The 18719-nt window shown below is 33.5% G+C and overlaps 1 protein-coding gene across 2 annotated transcripts in view; it reads left to right on the plus strand.

Annotated features, from left to right (window-relative positions):
• Positions 1-2857: 2857 nt before the first annotated feature.
• LOC118184647 (xibalbin-1-like) overlaps positions 2858-18719 on the plus strand; it is a 107288-nt gene continuing 91426 nt past the window's right edge. The window contains exon 1 of one of the 2 annotated variants that reach the window (XM_085817643.1): positions 2858-2994. The gene's annotated coding sequence lies outside the window, so the exon portion shown is untranslated. Of the gene's footprint in view, positions 2995-11359; positions 11384-18719 lie in introns of those variants that run through there. The other variant, XM_085817645.1, reaches the window with a different exon arrangement.

Below are 18719 nucleotides of genomic sequence, written 5' to 3' on the forward strand. Positions count from 1 at the left end.
GGAAAAAATCTTCCCTGATAAATTTACGAAGAATCAGAGATTCCGTAAAATGAGCAGTTGAAAAGTTCTGCTCATTCTGCTCTAGACATGAAAGAAAACATTCGAATGAAGGTGGTATTTTAAATACATATTGTTGCTTTTTACGGGCTCATGGATTTGAAGTGATTGGAGATAATTTTTGATGAAGTGTCAAAACACAATTTCTTCACCAGCATTACACAGGAGAGTTCCAAAGAAACGTTTACAGTCGTCGAAAAACTACGATAAACGCACTGAAACAATCAGCAACACAGCCTTCAGGCTATCAGGCTATAACGGTGAAGACAGCTTCCCGGCGAAGCACTAAAGTACAGCTCCCGACGCGGTTCAGTCGATCTCAAGCTAATCTCTGAACTCAAACCACTACTACTGAACTCAACATACTACTAGATACTCTCACGATACACTCCAGATACACAGCTACTCCGCGTACATGCAGGCTTATTCATAGCTTTTGACCTGTTTTCGAGAATATTCTGGAAAAAACCTATAAGAATTCGTTCTAGAATGTTCTCGCTCCGTCTATAGCATATCGCCAGTTTTGTCGCCAAATGGGAGATTTAGCGCCAAATCTGGCAACCCTGCTTTTCCTTGCCACTTCCTGGCAACCCTAAACCCGCTTTGCAGGGAAGCTATCCTACAGCAGCTGGACATTTCACACCAATATTTTGGAAATCACACAGCTGGAAAAGGAGAGGTCTATTACAAAAAATTACTTTATAGCACTCATTGGTATAAACATGAATTGCGAAATCAAAAATATAGTTATGATTCTCTGATTACGAACCGGGACGGAACCCCAGTACTCAGCATTCTTAACCGTTTGGCCATTGGTAAGAGTTCGATTGTGTGTTGTAACTGTGTGATCAAAATATGTTCTACACACGTTTAGAGTGCTCATTGTAAAGAAATCAATAATTATAATTTAAACTATAAACTAAATCACAAACATATAACACATTTTTGTTAATGCGCAAAATACCTGAAAATTATCTAATGCGAATTATTATACTGCGTACCGAAGTGGATAATATAAAATGCTGGGGCAAATATACATATAAGTTATCGATCGTATCTATTAAAAATTTATCTCTTAAGTATTTTACAAAATATTTAATTTGGATATATAAATAGGCAAAAAGGCAAACTAAATGCATAAATGAAGTTTACTGTTTTTAAATTGCTAAGTTTTTTAAGCAACTAAAGTTTTAATTTGAAAAAATTAGTTTGATAATGACATTGAGTATCAGTACTATTAGAATCGTCTATTTGCCAGGCCATTGTCGAGTGTATCAGTCATTAATGAGAGTCGATGACGAAATTTAATGCTCATAACAAATTTTATACTGCTGCAATGCATCTTGAGGTAAATTTTAAGCTAATGTAACCAGAGTCAGTTATCGATTGGATTTGAGCTCATCTATACAACAAAAGTTCTTATCATCACGGAAGAGCTGAAAAAAAAAAAATTCGTGAGCTTTCAGATTTTATATAACGCCCAAACGGACATTTTATTTTCAATTACAACGAAATACATGTTCAAGAGCATTTGGGCTAAATATATTTTAAAAAAGCGTACCTTTGGAATTTCCAATAGACTGTGGCAACAATGTAAGGAATAAAATGTTTTGTTTCTTACAGTGTTGCCACTGCTCGCTTTGAATTTTTTAAGATTTTTTAATCGAAAATTCGTTCAAGTTTTATAATACATGAAATAGACAAATTCCAAATAAGGGCTTCCAGGTGCCCGTATTCGGATGGATGGATACGTTATTCAAATTTGGATGGCTCTAGGTCTCGTTCTTTTTGCACAATGCGAGGAAGATGATATTTAATAGCAACAATTTGAAAAGTGATTCGGGCATTAAATGCCGTTTTGAGACTAATAACCCTTCTGGGCTAACGCTCCTTTGGGCCAAAAACATTCAGTGAAAATATCAGCTCTTAGAAGCTCTGAAAGAACCAATGTAATATCCACGATAGGATATTAAACTACCTGTAAACCTTTCTTTTACAGTCATGAGTACCCAATTCTTTAATTAGCTCTAATATATATGTCTAATATCTGATTAACTATGGGATTTTTAATGCAGAAAAAAATTGAAGAGGAAATTTGCAAGAGTCATCTACAAGAATAAAATGAAGTAAATAAACAATTTGTAACCATTTATAAAAAGCTCTGTAAATTCTAACTTAAATCTGATTGCAAAATCTAGAAAATCTTTCTGGTAAAAATGCAACAGAATATAACATAAAATATACTCTCAGTTCCAATACATATTATTTTATACAGAACTTTGCTAAACTCTTTATTCAAAATATTGAATATTTTACGTGATCGCGACATCACGCAAACACGATTTTCTCTGAGTATCACAGGAAATGCTTTTCACATTTATCCCACATTTTTTTTAAATTCTTAAACATAGTAAAGAATCACGAAGGAAAATTTCATGAGAGGTAATTTCTTCTTAAAGATAAATCCTCGATCACAATTTTTTGCTGCTTAATTAAATAAAATTCAAATTCTTTGAAGTGATTTAATATTTTAGGGCAAGTTCCTTTAATATAATTATAATCAATGTTCTTAGAGAAAGTTTTGCCTGCTGAATGCAATTTATTAAAAGGAAGATGCTCAGTTTAATTACATATTCCTCCGCAACATCTTTTCCAATAGAGGTAATCCAAGGAAAGTCTGTGCACAATATATATTAGGGTAACTTATCCATAATAAGATTACATATGCCTTACTCCTTGATGAAAATTTTGTGTAGGTGGAGACTAAGAAAAGTATGGCAATAATAGATGGATCCTATTCCGCCCATCGACCGTGGCGACGATACAGGGCGCATGCGTTTCGCCTGCGCTTCATATAAAGCGCGCAAGATAAGCGCTTGCCTTCTCTGCATTTATCGGCGCCTATCGCTCGAGTACTGCAACTTCGAGTCGGTTGAGGTAAGTAATGCTTAGTATGTGAAAATGAGACTGACTGGTAATGTATTGCTGTAGCAACGCAGATTTTTGAAACAGTATTTAAGACCCTTCAGAAAGTTGGGAACGATCCCATGAATTTTATAGTTATATTAGACGTAGTTCATTTTCTTAACAAAAAGTGTTTCCAAAAATCATTGGTCATTTGTGATAAAAAGTGATTTTTTTGTTTTGTTTTACGTATCTATCTGTTATAGAATATCATGGCATTCTCATTAAAAATACTTCATACATCAGACATGTCTAATTCAGTTTTTATACGTTATTAATTTCTGAAGTTTGTGAATATTAATGAACTTTTTTGGTTTATTTGATATTTAAAAGTTATTTTTAGTTATACAAGAGCAACAAATTATTTGAGAAATGTACCAAGTATTTATGTAATTTTTTTTTAAATACAGATAATCCGTAAGTATCCCTTTAGTGCAAAAAAAAACTTTTCTGTTATATCTCTGTTCGATGTACATTGTCTTCGCATTCTCTGTTATAACGCAATTCAGTTAGCATTGATTTCGTATTTTCTTTTATAGCTCTGTTCAATGCACATTGTTTTTGCGCTGGAGTGCAATCTAAAATAATATATAAAAAAGAAAAGAAAAAGAAAAATCTGAAAGGTTTCAGATTTTAAATTACGTTCAAAGGAACGTTTCTTTAACATTTTGCCTGCTATCTTTATTTATTAAATATCACGTTCTTCTAACTTAAAGCATAAAATTCAGTTCAAGAGTTATATCGCAAAATAGTTTAAATGGTGCATATCTTTATAATTTCCGATATGCAGTCTCATAATAAGGCTGGAGATAAAAATGTTTTTTTCTGTACAACGTTGCCGTTGCTCGCTTTGAAATCCTTGAGATTGTTAATCAAAAATTCGTTAAACATTTACAAAATATGAAATCGATAATTAAACAAATTCCAAATTTGAAATTTGGGCTTCCATATTCCCATATTCGCAGTAGGGTTAGGTCATTCAAAATTCGATGCCTCTATGTACCGTTGTTTTATCACAATACGAGAAATAGACATACACTTACGCAAACTTTTCATTATTTAATTTCTTCAAATATAATGCAGGACTCTAACATTTGATGGCAACAGTTTGAAAAGTGAAGCGAACATTTATAGTGAACCAACGAAAAATTGCAAAACGAAAACAATAGTCATTCAGGAACAAAGCCCCTTTGGACTGATAATGAGATTTTAAAATAACGCGCTAGAAACAAAATGCTCTAAAACCCTTTCACGATGATCACTTTTATAAAACGATTACTCTTAAACAATGCAGTATTTCTCCGATAATTTTGTTCTCCAAGGTTTCACCACCGCCGCGGAAGACTAAAATCATCTGAAGCTGAGGACGGTCGTCTTAGAGAGTTTCACTGCAGGTATCCTTGAGGTATCAAAGTTTCTCCATATGAAACATGATCCTGAAATATTGTGTTTAAACGCATATAATTCTTTAAATTAGGGGTAAAGTCTTTCCAACGCAAAAACTTCAAAATGCATCACGACTATACTAATTTTACATAAAATTACAAATGCCGTATGATAGCTGAAAATATTAAAAACTTTTTACAAATTAATTTTATAAATCATACTTCATACATGCGCCGCATAAATAAATAAACGTAAATAAAAAATGTAGGCGATGATATGATTTTGATTTGCTTATGCGTAAATATGTACGAATGTATTAATATATATTATGTATGTTGTAATCCGTCTTTCTGTTTTATTTGGAGAATATTTTGCCGAATGACAGCAGACTCGGATGATAAGTGAAACGACGCAGAGTGATTCGACGCAAAATCGCATTTCGAGACTAATAACTCGTTTGGGCTAAGAATGCATTTCTCTATCAGTAACGAAATGTAGTAAATATCAGATTTTTCACTTGTAAAAGATGTTATAAATTATTTCTGCATTTAGGTTACATTTTTTAGTTTGAAAGATCTGGTCCTTATGTACTTATACGTATTTTGAGATAAGACACATTATCTCAAAAGGTATAAAGACAATGATGACATTGAGACCTTTTTACAAAAAGTAGCCTTAAAATTCTTGACAAAATTAGTTAAATGAAAGAATATAGTTAAACATTTTTAATAACGTTTAGAAATGTAGATTAAACTAGTATATACTTAAATACAAAAGACATACTTGAGTTACATTGCTTACTTTTCCTCTTCCTTCACGAATCCTAATATATTTGGTAAATTCGACATCGATCATACTTATTTAATAAATATTTTAATACTATTTTTGAATAAAGTACAGCCCACCAGCGGCAGAGCGGTAAAGTCGCTGAACACTGGTAGTTCGGTTCGAGGTTCGAATCCCGCGAACGGGCTGGCTGCATGGGTGTTTTCGTGGTTTTCCCCATGTGTAACGTGTATACTAGCCAGTTTCCCTTGGAAAGTCCTCCACGAAGGCATCCCTCCCCTTAGGCAGATAGCCCTTGAGGCTTTGCCGTAATTAAATAACATAACATAACACAACAATAAAGTACATTCATTGTGTTCCACTACTTAAAACACACGCAACTGTTGGGTAAAATTTAATTATTTTTTCAAAATATGTTGTACTGAATGTGTTTGTAACATGTACATTGGTACATGCTTACGTACACAACCAACCGTTAGCTTCTGAAGTTAAAATTCTAAATGACGTCTTTTGCAAAAATTTTTAATGGGTTCGGTATTAAAAAAAAAGTCCTACCAGATTATGCATTATTACTTTCTATGTATGGAAGATAGTTACAGATCTACGGCAATCCAAAGTTTAAAAGAATAGCCCGCACCGGGATAGTGATTAGCAACGCTGGCTATTGTACCGAAGAGCCCGGGTTCGAATCCGGAGAAGGCATTGATATTTGTAAATTTATAGTGTTTGTGTGGCATGGGGGCACTCAAAATAAGCTGAGATCCGAAAGGTCTCTCGAGAGGTTGAGGGTAGGGAAAGAGGAGTGGGAGACACTAGAACCCGTTCTCCTCCTCGGGTGCTCTCGTTTAAAATTGGAGACAGAACGCAGCAAAGTCGCACTGTCACCTGTATCGCGCTCAAGGCTGTAGCCAACGACGTGCGCAATCTTGGTCTCCTTGCCACGATGAATTTGGTGTGCTTATTCTGATGTTACTGTCAGACAAGTGAGATAAGTCACAACACAACAACAACAAATTTAAAATAATTCTTAAATTATTAATACCAGAAATCCATATTTATTCATTATTTGTCTTCATATCAGTTAAAACTATCAGTTAAGCAGAACACAAATGAATAATTGCACTTGACTAACCACAGACATTGATAATATGAAATTTTAAAAGTTCCTTTTACAGAATAAATACAATCATATATTTCTTACATATTTAAATACAATATATTGCATTATACTTATGTTGAGTATAAATGAAGAATCGTTAAATGATCGGAGTTTTAATATAGTATCATATATTTCATAAAGATTATCGTGAAGCTTAATGTGTAGGGTCATTAGGTTTTTTGAAGCCAGATATGTGAAAAATGTGCATTGTCCTCGCCGGGAATCGAACCTGGACCTCTCGAATATGCGCTGAGTGTGCTATTGTTACATCTGGAAGACATGTGGAAAGAAGAGAGAAAATATCTTATATACTTCTCCCTCTTGAAGGGTGACTGGGATTGAGAGGACCCAGTCGCCAAATCCTTTTGATGACAAATCAGGGTCCACCAACTTTTAGATAGAACGCCACTGTAGATTCACTAGATTTTTTTGAAGCAAGAGACATGAAAAATGTACAGTGTCCTCGCCAGGACTCGAATCCTGAACCTCTCGAATACGCGTCGAAAATGCTTCCAGTTACTCCACGAAGGCATACGGAAAAAAGGTAAAATACAGAGGAAATACCTTATAAATGTATATTATATTATTATCATGATTATGATTTATACCGACTTAGAATACTATTCGAAGTTTCCAATACCAGGCATGAAATATCCAAATGCTAGTAGTACATAGAGAAAGAAAAACAAGCAATAATCTGAGAAATAGTTAATCAAATCTTTTCAGTTACGTAATATCGACGATGTTTTTCCTAAACAAGATGACTTAAATTGAAATGTATTGTGTTAGAAAAGAAAACATGATGTCATAGGAATAATAAAATGTGTACATTATATGTTACACATAGATTTTAATTTTTAATAGTCCCTATGCTTTCATCCATCCATAACTGCTTATCAAGTAACCATAGAAACCTAAGTTAGGTTTTTCGCAACATTTTTCTCTGTCTACATCAATAACATCATTTAAAAATGAAATATATATATATATATATATATGTGTGTGTGTGTGTGTGTGTGTGTGTGTGCGTGTGTGGTATTAATGATTGTTTTCACTATATACATCTACGACTAATGATGGTTCTTCCTATAACTTTTTTCAAGTTCCTCTTTTTATTTTTTATCCTCCTATCCAAACAAGAAAACAAAATAATACTACATCTACGTCTTTGATACGTCTTTTCATATAAGCTGTGACCTTTTGATCACAGCATAATATGAAGAGATGTATCAAACTTGCAAACATGTCAAATCTAAGAATACGCAAGTAAAACATTATGACTAATAATTCGTATTATCATTTATCAATTTATACGAGCTCCTTTCTTAAAATTGTCCAAAATCTCTTACTTCCACGAATAATGCAGGTAGTAACAGATAAAAAAATGCCCAGAGTAGAAAATCCTATCTTCGAAAGCAAACCTTTCCAGAGGTGTCTGAGTACTACAGATTCTTGTAGGAGTAGAGCATCTTCCACCATCTGTTTCGCTTAGCAGACACATTCGCAACCTGAATAAAAGCGGTTAAATGGCTCAAAATAGGCATTCATTTAGATCACGTAGTTAAAACTCCAACATCACGTCTTTGAGACTGAGCCTCCGAGCCTCATCCTTAATTTGAAATTATTCGAAATTAGTGGAGATCTTTGGTACTTTCATCGGTAAAAATGGCCTCTCCGAATAGTATTCGATTTCCTAGCTTCGAATCCCAGATGGCGAGAGCACTTTTAGAAACAGACTTCCCGTGTCTTTGGGAAATAATAAGTTATTGTTTTTCCCTCTTGTGATGTACATAAATACTGGGAAAATTTGGTAATTTCTCTGCGGCATCCACTTTGCTTGGAAACACGTTGATCTTTGGAATGCAGCAATAGGATACTTTATCTTATATGCTTTGATACTTTTATCTTATATGCTTATATACTTTTATCTTATATTCTTTTTGAAAAGAAGTATATATGTATATACTTTTATCTTATATTCTTTTTGAAAAGAAGTATATATGACATAAGGTTTACTATGGACGATAATCTACTAATAATAAATAAATACGTTTAAGATACGTGGCTAAATCCACAGTTGAAGATTATTGCATTTTTGAGTAAATTTTGATCTTCTGTTATGACTGTATGGGCGCTTCCGTGATGTTTTCTATGTGCAACGTGCATACGAGCCAATTTCCCTTAAAACGTCCTACACAAAGATATCCCTACTCTTAGGCAGATAGCCCTCGTGTGCCTTGGTGTTATCAAATAAACAAAATCGATTTCCTGTTTGTGGCTAGTAAACAAAAGTGTTCTTTTCTGAAACCAAAAATATTTTGAGATATCAGCATTCGCCTGAGAAGATTGCTTACTATCGTACCTACATTTTTCAATAACTGGCCATCAAAAGGCCTTGTCATTTAGCATTCAAACTAGTTTTTTTTCAGTTCCTGTACCCGCAGAAAAGTAAGCTGCATAAGACTATGTCTGTAGGAACATTCTCACGTATAAAACAAGAATCAAATTTTTAATCAGAACTATCTTAAAGAGCATATACGCATACGCTCACATACATGAAATCATGCTACAGCTGAATATTTCCCAGTTTTAAATAAAATAATATACTGTATTATTTAGATTTTCAAATGCCTACCAGACGGTATAGTGGTTTGGCAACCTGCTAAGATACCAATGAGCCCAGGTTCGAATATCAGAGAAGGCAAGGATGTTTGTAAATGTATAGTGACTTTGCGGCATGGAGGCACTCTGCACTCTGAATACATGGCGAGCCGAAAGTTCTCTCGAGAGCTTGCTGGTAGGGAAAGAGGATTGAGGGACCTTCCAACATGACCTCCCCACAGTCCTCTCCATCAAGATTGGGGCACAACTGATCGAAATGATACTGTCACCTGCATAGTGCTAAAGGCTCCAGCCAACGACAGACGTAATCTTGCTCTCGTTGCCACAAAGATTTTCGTGGGGTGATTTCGTTTTGATGTTACTATCATGCAAGTGACAAAAGTCACAACACAACAAATTTTCAGACATTCAAGTTAACTACATTTTCAGAAGAAAATCTACTGTATGTTTCTTGAAATAATTACAATATTTTATAACATATATTCATGGAGACGCCAAAAGTAACCAATTCCTTGATTTCAAATTTCACATTTTCATAAATCTTCTGTTTTCCCCAGATTTTAACTAACATCTCTAACCGGCCAATTCTGCTTATGTGAAGTAAGCGATCTTAAATTCTTACAGGACAAAATGAGACAGAAAGTTGGAATGTCCCATTGTAGGAATTTTCATTCAAATAAGTAAAACAAAATTCTTAAAATTATGTTAGTTATTTTAAAGTTAGATGCTAATGACAGAATCTTGGTATAGAGGAAAATATGTGGCACATTCTTTCAAACTATCCGACGATAACTAAAAGGGAAAAGGGTTTTAAATGCAGCATCGAAAATGTGAAATCCAAAGTAAATTTAAATTAAAAAAATCTGAAAGCTTTCAGATTTTACATTATTCCCAAAAGGGCATTTTTTAAAGTTTTTTTTTTTTGTGTTAACTTTATTAAATAACATGTTCTTTGCACTTAAACCGTACAATTCAATTCAACAGCAATATTGCAAAATAATTTTAAAATGAGCATATCTTTAGAATTTCCAATACACAGTCTGGCGCGCTGGAGATTTCGTACAGTGTTGCCATTGCTCGCTTTGAAACAGTTGAGTTTGTTAATCAAAAATTCGTTTAAGTATTAGAAAATATAAAATATATAATAAAACAAATTCCAAATTAGGGCTTCCAGATACCCATTTTCCTTGGAGGATTACGTTATTTAAAATTTAGTGGCTCTAGGTATTGTTCTTTTATCGCAGTGTGAGAAACTTATATACATTTATGCAGATTCTTCATTATTTAATTTCTTTAAATATATATAATATTTGGTGGCAGCAATTTAAAAAGTGATTCGCCATTTGTAGTGAATCAACGCAAAATGCCAAGACGAAATTAACAGTTGTTCTGGTCAATTGCCCCTTTCGACTAAAAAAAATTAAAGTTTATATTCATTTCAAAATGCATAACGTTACAAAATATATGGTAACATTAAATTTTTCCGATGAGAACTTTTTCCGATGAGTTCGGAAATACTCTAGATTTTTGTCGAAATGTAGAATCATGTGCATGTATTTTAAGCTCTAGAAGTTTAAAATACACAGGGTAATCATCTAACGCGTATAAAATTCTATATTTTGATAAAATTATATAATTTATAGTGAACCAGTTTGTAATTTATAGTGAATTTGTCGAAAATGTAAGTAATTAAATCAAAAATTAGAAAGGTTGAATTTGCCTAGTTTTTAAAATAGGATATTGGTGTGCCTCTCTTCGAAAAGTATTAATAAGTCTGATGCGATATGGAACAAACAAAATTTCGATAAGAAAATAAACTAGGACTTTCTTTCCAGATTCTTTAGCGTCTTGCAAAAGTGTTTTTCATCTCATTTCTCAGTTCGCTTTTTATATGTCTGGTGAGAACCTGGGATTAATTTAATTACAAATGAGCTATTTTAATCTCTAATATCTTTCTCTCTAAATACCTCTGAATTTTCACATTACAATATAATTTCCTTACAGAATGTTTATATTACATGTTTTTGAAAACTCTAGGTATCTATTGACAACGTAACACTTGTATAATTCTTATCATTACTATCCACTTGTTACGTTACCTTCTCCTAAGTATGAGGTTTAATTCTCCAGGCGTGCGCTTTATTGATTAATCATAATGTATTTCGCCTGGATTTAGGAGATATGATGCTGTGCAATAATCCAAACATCCATACTTCCAACGGATGACTAACAACTAATACGCATTGGATTGACGTCATATAAAATTCTGCACGTTCATTGGATAGATTTCTTTTCGAGGGACTGTTCGTTTTTGAGCTCGTTTCTGATTCCCTAGTGGCACGATATCGCTTAAACCTTACGTCGCGTAACAACTTGGAAAAACTAAATGAACGTTTAGAAATATCAGAGGTCAGTATAAATATTTTTCTACCCTGCTTATTTAAAAAAAAAAGCTGATAAATTACTTATGACACCTGTTTCTATAATAATTGAGAATTCTTAAGAATTATTGATAATATAAAAATAGTGCAGCATTGAGAATGAAAATATTTGGAATACGAGTATAATAGAACAATGTACTTGATACATCACATGAAAATATACTTTGATGTAATTCAGTTATCAGAAATAAAATTAATCTGATTAAATTTATGATAAGGTATTCAAGAAAAATGAATGTAAAGTACTCTCATTGTAGAATTAGCATCAAAATACATTCTATGCGCAGCAGTTTTGCAGTTCTATCTCAAATATATTTGCTGCAGGATTTTTTATTATTATTATTTAATTTTTCGTTTTATTTTTCCATTTTCGTCCTATGTTTTTTTTCCGCATTTTGAGTTGTATCACTTCCAATCTTTTGCCACTAAATATTATCGTCCTGTATTGTATTTAAAGAAATTGAATCATGGAGATTTGCATGAATGTTTACCTCAACGATTTCAAAGCGAGTAGTGGCAACACTGTACGGAATAAAACATTTTTATCTCTAGCGCGCGAGAGTGTCTATTGGAAGTTATAAATATATTCTGTTTTTAAATACTATTAGCCCAAAAGAAAAATAGCCCAAATGCTCTCGAAACATATATGTGCCTCTAAATGAAAAAAAAAACGCCATTTAGGGCGAATATGAGAGCATTCTGATTTTTTTTTTTCATTTCTCAGTACATATATGTATGAATTCAGAAATATGTGTTCCTCAAAAGCACTATAATGTTAATCGAAAGTAATTGTTTGCCATAAAACGCAAATTTATGTTTTCCTGCCTTACATTTTACATTCATGACTTACATTTAAGTACTCTAAAGCAGATCTCCAGCATCAACATAAAATACTCTGAAAGCCGAAGCCTTGTATTACGTTTGAAGTACACCAAGGTTACCAAATACTTCAAATGCATCATTTCATTTCTCTTTAAAAAAAAACACTAATTCATGGTAAGCAAGGTAACAAAACATTTACTAAACATAGATCTGCCATCGGTTACTGGAATCGCAACAAAACTTAAAACGGCAAGAGTCACCCAAGTTTATCGGACATTACATCCGTTGTCAGCTTTGGTAAAGAAAATGTCTTGAGTATAAAAATGAAATAGTCATGCAATGCCCAATGCCGGGAATTTTTTTACATTTGTGTGTTAAATGCAATAAGTATTGAAAAGAATAATATCTGCAGTAAAATTAGCTACACCAAATTATCAGAAAGCAGTTATTTTAAAAGAATGAAATTTAGCCGACTATTCATTAAATAGGCATTGTATTTGTTTAATTAGAATTTTAAATGATGGTACATAACAGCTACTTAGAAATTATTGGAATTCATTTATTGAAATATACGCAGTATTTAGATTTCTTTGAAGTCATTAAAAAGAAATATGACAAGAAAAAAATCCATGATTTTTAAATTTGAGGTATAATCAAAAAGAATAAAGATTCTGTTCGTACTGTTTCAAAATGCCGAGCCGCGGTAAGATAGCTTCCCCACAAAGGTGGTTTAAGGTTGCCAGAAAATGGCAAGAGAAGGCAGAATTTTCAGGTTTGGCACGAAATCCCCCATTTGGCGACAAAATTGGCGATATGCCATAAACGGAGGAGATGTTTCTAGAATAAATTCTTACCGGTTTGGCCCAGAATGTTCTCGAAGGCAGGCCGAAAGCTATATAACCTCTCCTGGTAGAGGGAGTAGTGATTGTCTTTTAGTCTATTTACTTGATTGCCAGTCTAGTGTCGAGTTGGTCGTCGAATGCATCGAGAGAGTTTCTTAGTGTATCGCGAGTTAATGCATCATCGTGTCTATCGTGAGTGTATCGTCGAGTGCATGGCGAGATGTAGCGTGGAGAGTCTCGAGAGTACGTTGTTTTCGGACAACGACCGAACCGAGTCGGGAGCTGTACTCTGGTGCTTTGCCGTGGAGCTGTTTTCACGGTTATAGCCTGATAGCCTGACGGCTGTGTTCTGATTGTTTCAGCGTGTTTGTCGTAGTTCTTCGACGACTGTAGAAGTGTTTTTGGAGCTGTTCTGAGAAATACTGGCTAATAAACTGTGTTTTCATTATTCATCAAGTGTTGTTGTCAATCACTCCAAATCCACGAACCCCTTAGGAACGCAACGCTACCATATAAGATAAAAATATAATAAAGAATGGAAAGGCTATATTTTTTATCTTATATGGTAGTGTTACCAGTTAGATAATATAAAATATAAAATTAGTTTTGGGTTATCGATATTCCAACTTAAAACGCTAAGCATCCTTAAAATCTTACAAAAATCTGTAATATTGCATTGTGAGATCTAATCTTCTTTGCTATCATACAGTTAGTGGAATCATACTAGGATACATGGCGACTTCTGTACAGGTAAGAATAATACCAGCATAGAAGAAAGGTAAAACAAACCCTTTGTTATTCATCAAAATCTTAATAAAAGTAATAACACCCACTACTTGCGGTAAGAACTTAAGAATAATTTAATAATAGTAAATTTAAATGGCAATAAGTAGTGCTAGACTACTTAAGACTACTTAGTCAGCAACGTACATCGGCAAATAGACTTTAACTAAACGGCCAGAAGGCGTATCAGAAACTCAGAGTAGCAGCAGAAAGAACGAAATATCTAGCAACGTGCGTTAAGCTAGCGAAATTAAGCTCTTCACCCGTTTAAACACTCTTTCTCAATTTAACTTAATTTGCATCCGGACGAGGAAATGCGAGGGGAAGTTGAGGAGTTCAGAAAAGATAACAAATGTTAGAATAATTGGTTATTCAAACTAAGGGAAACCCTACAGCATAATTTTTACGTACATATTATAAATTTTTCAAAATATGTAAATTTAAACTTACTTAATTACATGCACAACGTTCTGAGGGAAACATGAGGTAATAATTCCCAGGCTGCTGCTTAATAAAGGCTGTTTAATAAATGTTTTATAAATGCTATTTGCATAGAATTATGAAAACTAGATATTTGGAGCTCCTTTATATGTTGAAGTAATGCAGAGGACTGTTTATTATATCCAAACACCTTTTTGTGGGGAAAGATTAATATATTATTATTGTTATTTTACTGTGTATCACACCGAAAGGTGTATAAATACATTTCCGAAGCTCTAAACATAGAAATCACTCAACAAATTATTGCAACAAAATTGTATTCATTAATACATTATAATTCATGCATTTCTATTATACATAGAAAATTAAATTTTATTTGTAAAAATAATAATGGTTTGTTAAATATGTGGTTGGACACAATGTACTTGAAACTGTTACAGTTGCACGGCATATAATATTCAGTAAATTGTAGTGTTTCCATTTTGGTATATCCGAATTTTAAAAAATTGCCCTGTTTGAAAACCTGCTCCTTTATTTTAACATACTATCATGTTCATTTCAGGTGGCATGAAATGAGCATAATTTTTAGCTGAAGTTTTCAGTAAATAGTTCATATTTTCATTTGGTAGTTCTCTTCAACATTCATGACTTCTTGCTTTTCCTAAAAAGAATATAAAATTAAGAGAATATTCAATTAAGCTGATTTTATTATATTGTTGCGTTTTGCGGGTTCGTGGATTTTGAAAAATTGACGATAACAGTGGATAAGAATCAAAACACAATTTATTCGCCAGTATTACACAGAAGAGTTCCAAAGACACGTTTACAGTCGTCAAGAAACTACGATAAACACCTTGAATCAATCACCAACGCAGCCTCCAGGCTACAACGGTGAAGACAGCTTCACGGTAAAGCACTAAAGTACAGGTCCCGACACGGTTCTGTCGCTCTCAAGCTAATCTCTGAACTCAAAGCTCTAGTACTCAACTCAATATTACCTTCTTTCCGCGTGCAGGCAGAGTATATATAATTTTTAACGGTACTTTCCCGTTTCGCCGGCGCAAATCTCGCCAAGCAGACTTTATTGGCGACAACGCACAGTATACACATAAAAAATGTTAACAAATGTTAGTTCTAAGAAATTTTTATTTTGAAGGCATAAACATTTTAATATCGTTTGAAATTTTGTAAAAATACAATAAATAAAGACGATAAATTTGTAATATACATTAATTTAATAATTTACTATGCTTTCAAGATAAAATCCTGATTCACCGGTTCGTATCACGTGACCCTAAGTGATCTCATCTCACGTAAACTGCGCTTCAAAAGTATAATTCTCTCAAAAAACATTAATTTGAAGTTAAATCTGAATATGGAATACAAGTTTAAATGCAAGAATTATTTCAATTCGTACGAATAGCTTACTCAGAAATTACGTAAAACCGCAGTGCTTTAACTCGCTAGTGAATTCTCATTAGAATTGATGAATTTAACCCTTTGCCTTTTCGCCTTCGATTGAGCGGTGTGATTGCATCCTAATTGACTTAATTACCGCGAATGACCTTAGGGCATAAAATTGAACTATCTTATAAAAATTACATGTATGCCAGTATTGAAGAAACAATCAATCTGATAAGAAATGGCTGCAACTTGTTTTGAAAATGAGGAGTAAAAGGTTACCAGCGAGGATATTCCGTTTGCAACGGTTGTACCATTTTGGCGACTTTGTCGCCTGCGCCAGCAAAATGGAAAAGTACCCTTTTAACCTACCTTAGAGAACATTCATGAGGAAACCTGTTAAGAATACACTATAAAATGTTCTTGCTCCATCAATGGGACAAAATTGACGATTTCGAGCCAAATCTGATAACCCTGCCTTCCCATGCTACTTTCTGGTAACCCTAAACCCGCTTGGCATCGAAGCTAATTTACCGCAGCTGGGCATTTCGCAAGTTCGTATTGGATATACGTAACGCATTTCAGATATTTATAGCATTAATTTCGAATATACCAGTACCTGGAATTTTACCGCTAATGGTTAATATAGCTTAGAATGAAATTAAGAATGCATCGCTCTTTGCCTGAGTAGTTGTTATCAACAGAAATAATTAATAAAACTATATTTATTTTCTAATAAATGTCGATCACTTGAATTTATCACTTGATGATAAGTAATAAATAAGTCCTCTTTAGCTAATCTACGTTTCTAAATAACTGTAAATAGAAAACTGTAAAAAATTTTGAAGTAAGTTGCAACTGGAAAAAGAATACCCGAAAATACACAGATAAGGTCTCGCTGATTGTTAAATATTTGCTGTGGCAAATGCCGATCAGGTACAGAACTTACAGTAAAAATATTCTTGCTTGCGTGCGGGTTCGTAATAGGTTGAATGTGCTCGGAACCAATGGTAGCTTGACGAAAATTTATTTTACCAAAAGAAACACTTTACAGTTCTGGAACATGCCACAAGATGCTCGTGCAGATCTTCTCATTATCACAGAGAACAATCAGAAGTTGCACTTCAAGCTACTAAGAACGTTAAACACAATGCAATACAAATTATATCTAAAAAAGAAAGCTGCCATGGATATTTCATTACACCGAATTCAGCTCTGAATGAACAACTGCTGAGAAACTGATGGAACCCCAATTTCTAGGCTGCGCTTTCTGAGGCTGCGCACTAATTTCGGGATATTGGAGAAATGTTTTAGTTTCCCAAGCAAAACGGTGAGTACAATAAATAAGCAAAAATATTTATGAGCAATCTAAAGAATTTGTTTTTTGTTTTATATTGTTAACCTGATTTGAAAAATAAATTTGTTTATAAGCCAGTTCAGTATAAGGAGACTTAAGTTTTCCCACTAGTTTTGTCATTAGCAGCAGCGTCGAAAGCAATTGAGCATTTTTAAGAGTAAGAGGAGATAATTGAGTCATATAGAGAGAAAAGAACTAAATCTTAAAATTAAAGCAAGTTCTAATTTTATAAAAATTTCATACAAGAACATACCACTGAAAATCGAAGAACGAAGTTTAAATTAAAAAAATATTAACATAATAAATGCTATTTAAACTTTACTTCTGACTCTCTTGATAACACATTATGCTTATATTATAGAATCTTTTTCGTAACCAAGCAAAATTGAACTACGAATACCCATGAATGAAATATCATGATTTTGTATTTCATATGAGGCGTCAAATCTGAAATCTGAAATTCGGATGCATTTTTAGCGTTTTATTACTTGTATGTCACTATTTTATTTGTCATGTGATATTGTTACGAAATCCACAGCTGCGGTGAAATAATTTCCCCGCAAAGCAAGGTTAGGATCACCAGAAAGCAACAAGGAAAAGCAGGAATGCCAGATTTGGCGCGAAATCCCCATTTGGCTACAAAATTGAAGATATGCCATAGACGGAGCGAAAGCATTCTAGAACGCATTCTTATTTGTTTCCTCGAGAATGTTCTCGAAGATTGGTTAAAAGCTATATATACCCTGCCGCACGCGGAGTAGAATAGTAGGTTGAGTTCGGTAGTGGTGTTTTGAGTTTAGAGATTAACTTGAGAGCGAGCGAACCAAGTCAAGAGCTGTACCTTAGTGCTTTGCCGTGAAGCTGTCTTAACCGTTATATCCTGGAGGCTGTGTTGATGATTTTTTTCAGCCTGTTTGTCGTAGTTTTTCGACGACTGTAAACTCGTCTTTGGAACTGTCCTGTGTAATACTGGTGAATAAATTGTATTTTGATTATGTGTGTATTCTTCATCAAGTGTTATCATCAATTACTCCAAATCCATGAACCCGTAGAACACAACAACAATTAACAATGTTTGATACTATGCGCTATTCATAAATGCAAGTATTAAAAAAAAAAAAATCTGAAATGTTTCAGATTTTAAATTACGTCCAAAGGGGCGTTTTTTAACATTTTGTGTGTTACCTTTCTTTATTAAATATCATGTTCCTCGCACTTAAACCATAAGATCCAGTGCAACAGCAATATCGCAAAATAGTTTTAAAACGAGCATATCTTTAGAATTTCCGATACAGAGACTCACGCGCTGGAGATAAAAATGTTTTTTCTGCACAACGTTGCCATTGCTCGCTTTGAAATCCTTGAGTTTGTTAATCAAAAATTCGTCAAAGTTTTAAAAAATAGGAAATCGATCATAAAACAAATTTCAAATTTCAAATTTGGTCTTCCACATGCTCATATTCGTTGGAGGATTACGTTATTCAAAATTCGATGGCTCTATGTACCGTTATTTTATGACAATGTGAGAAATATACATACATTTACGCAGATTTTCATTATTTAATTTCTTCAAATATAATGCAGGACTCTAACATTTTATGGCAACAGTTTGAAAAGTGAACCGACATTTATCCGTCCGACGCAAAATGCCAAAACGA

This window comes from Stegodyphus dumicola, chromosome 5 (genome assembly GCF_044657685.1).
Source record: "Stegodyphus dumicola isolate Sdum_Otavi_A_Nest chromosome 5, ASM4465768v1".
Lineage (NCBI taxonomy): Eukaryota > Metazoa > Arthropoda > Arachnida > Araneae > Eresidae > Stegodyphus > Stegodyphus dumicola.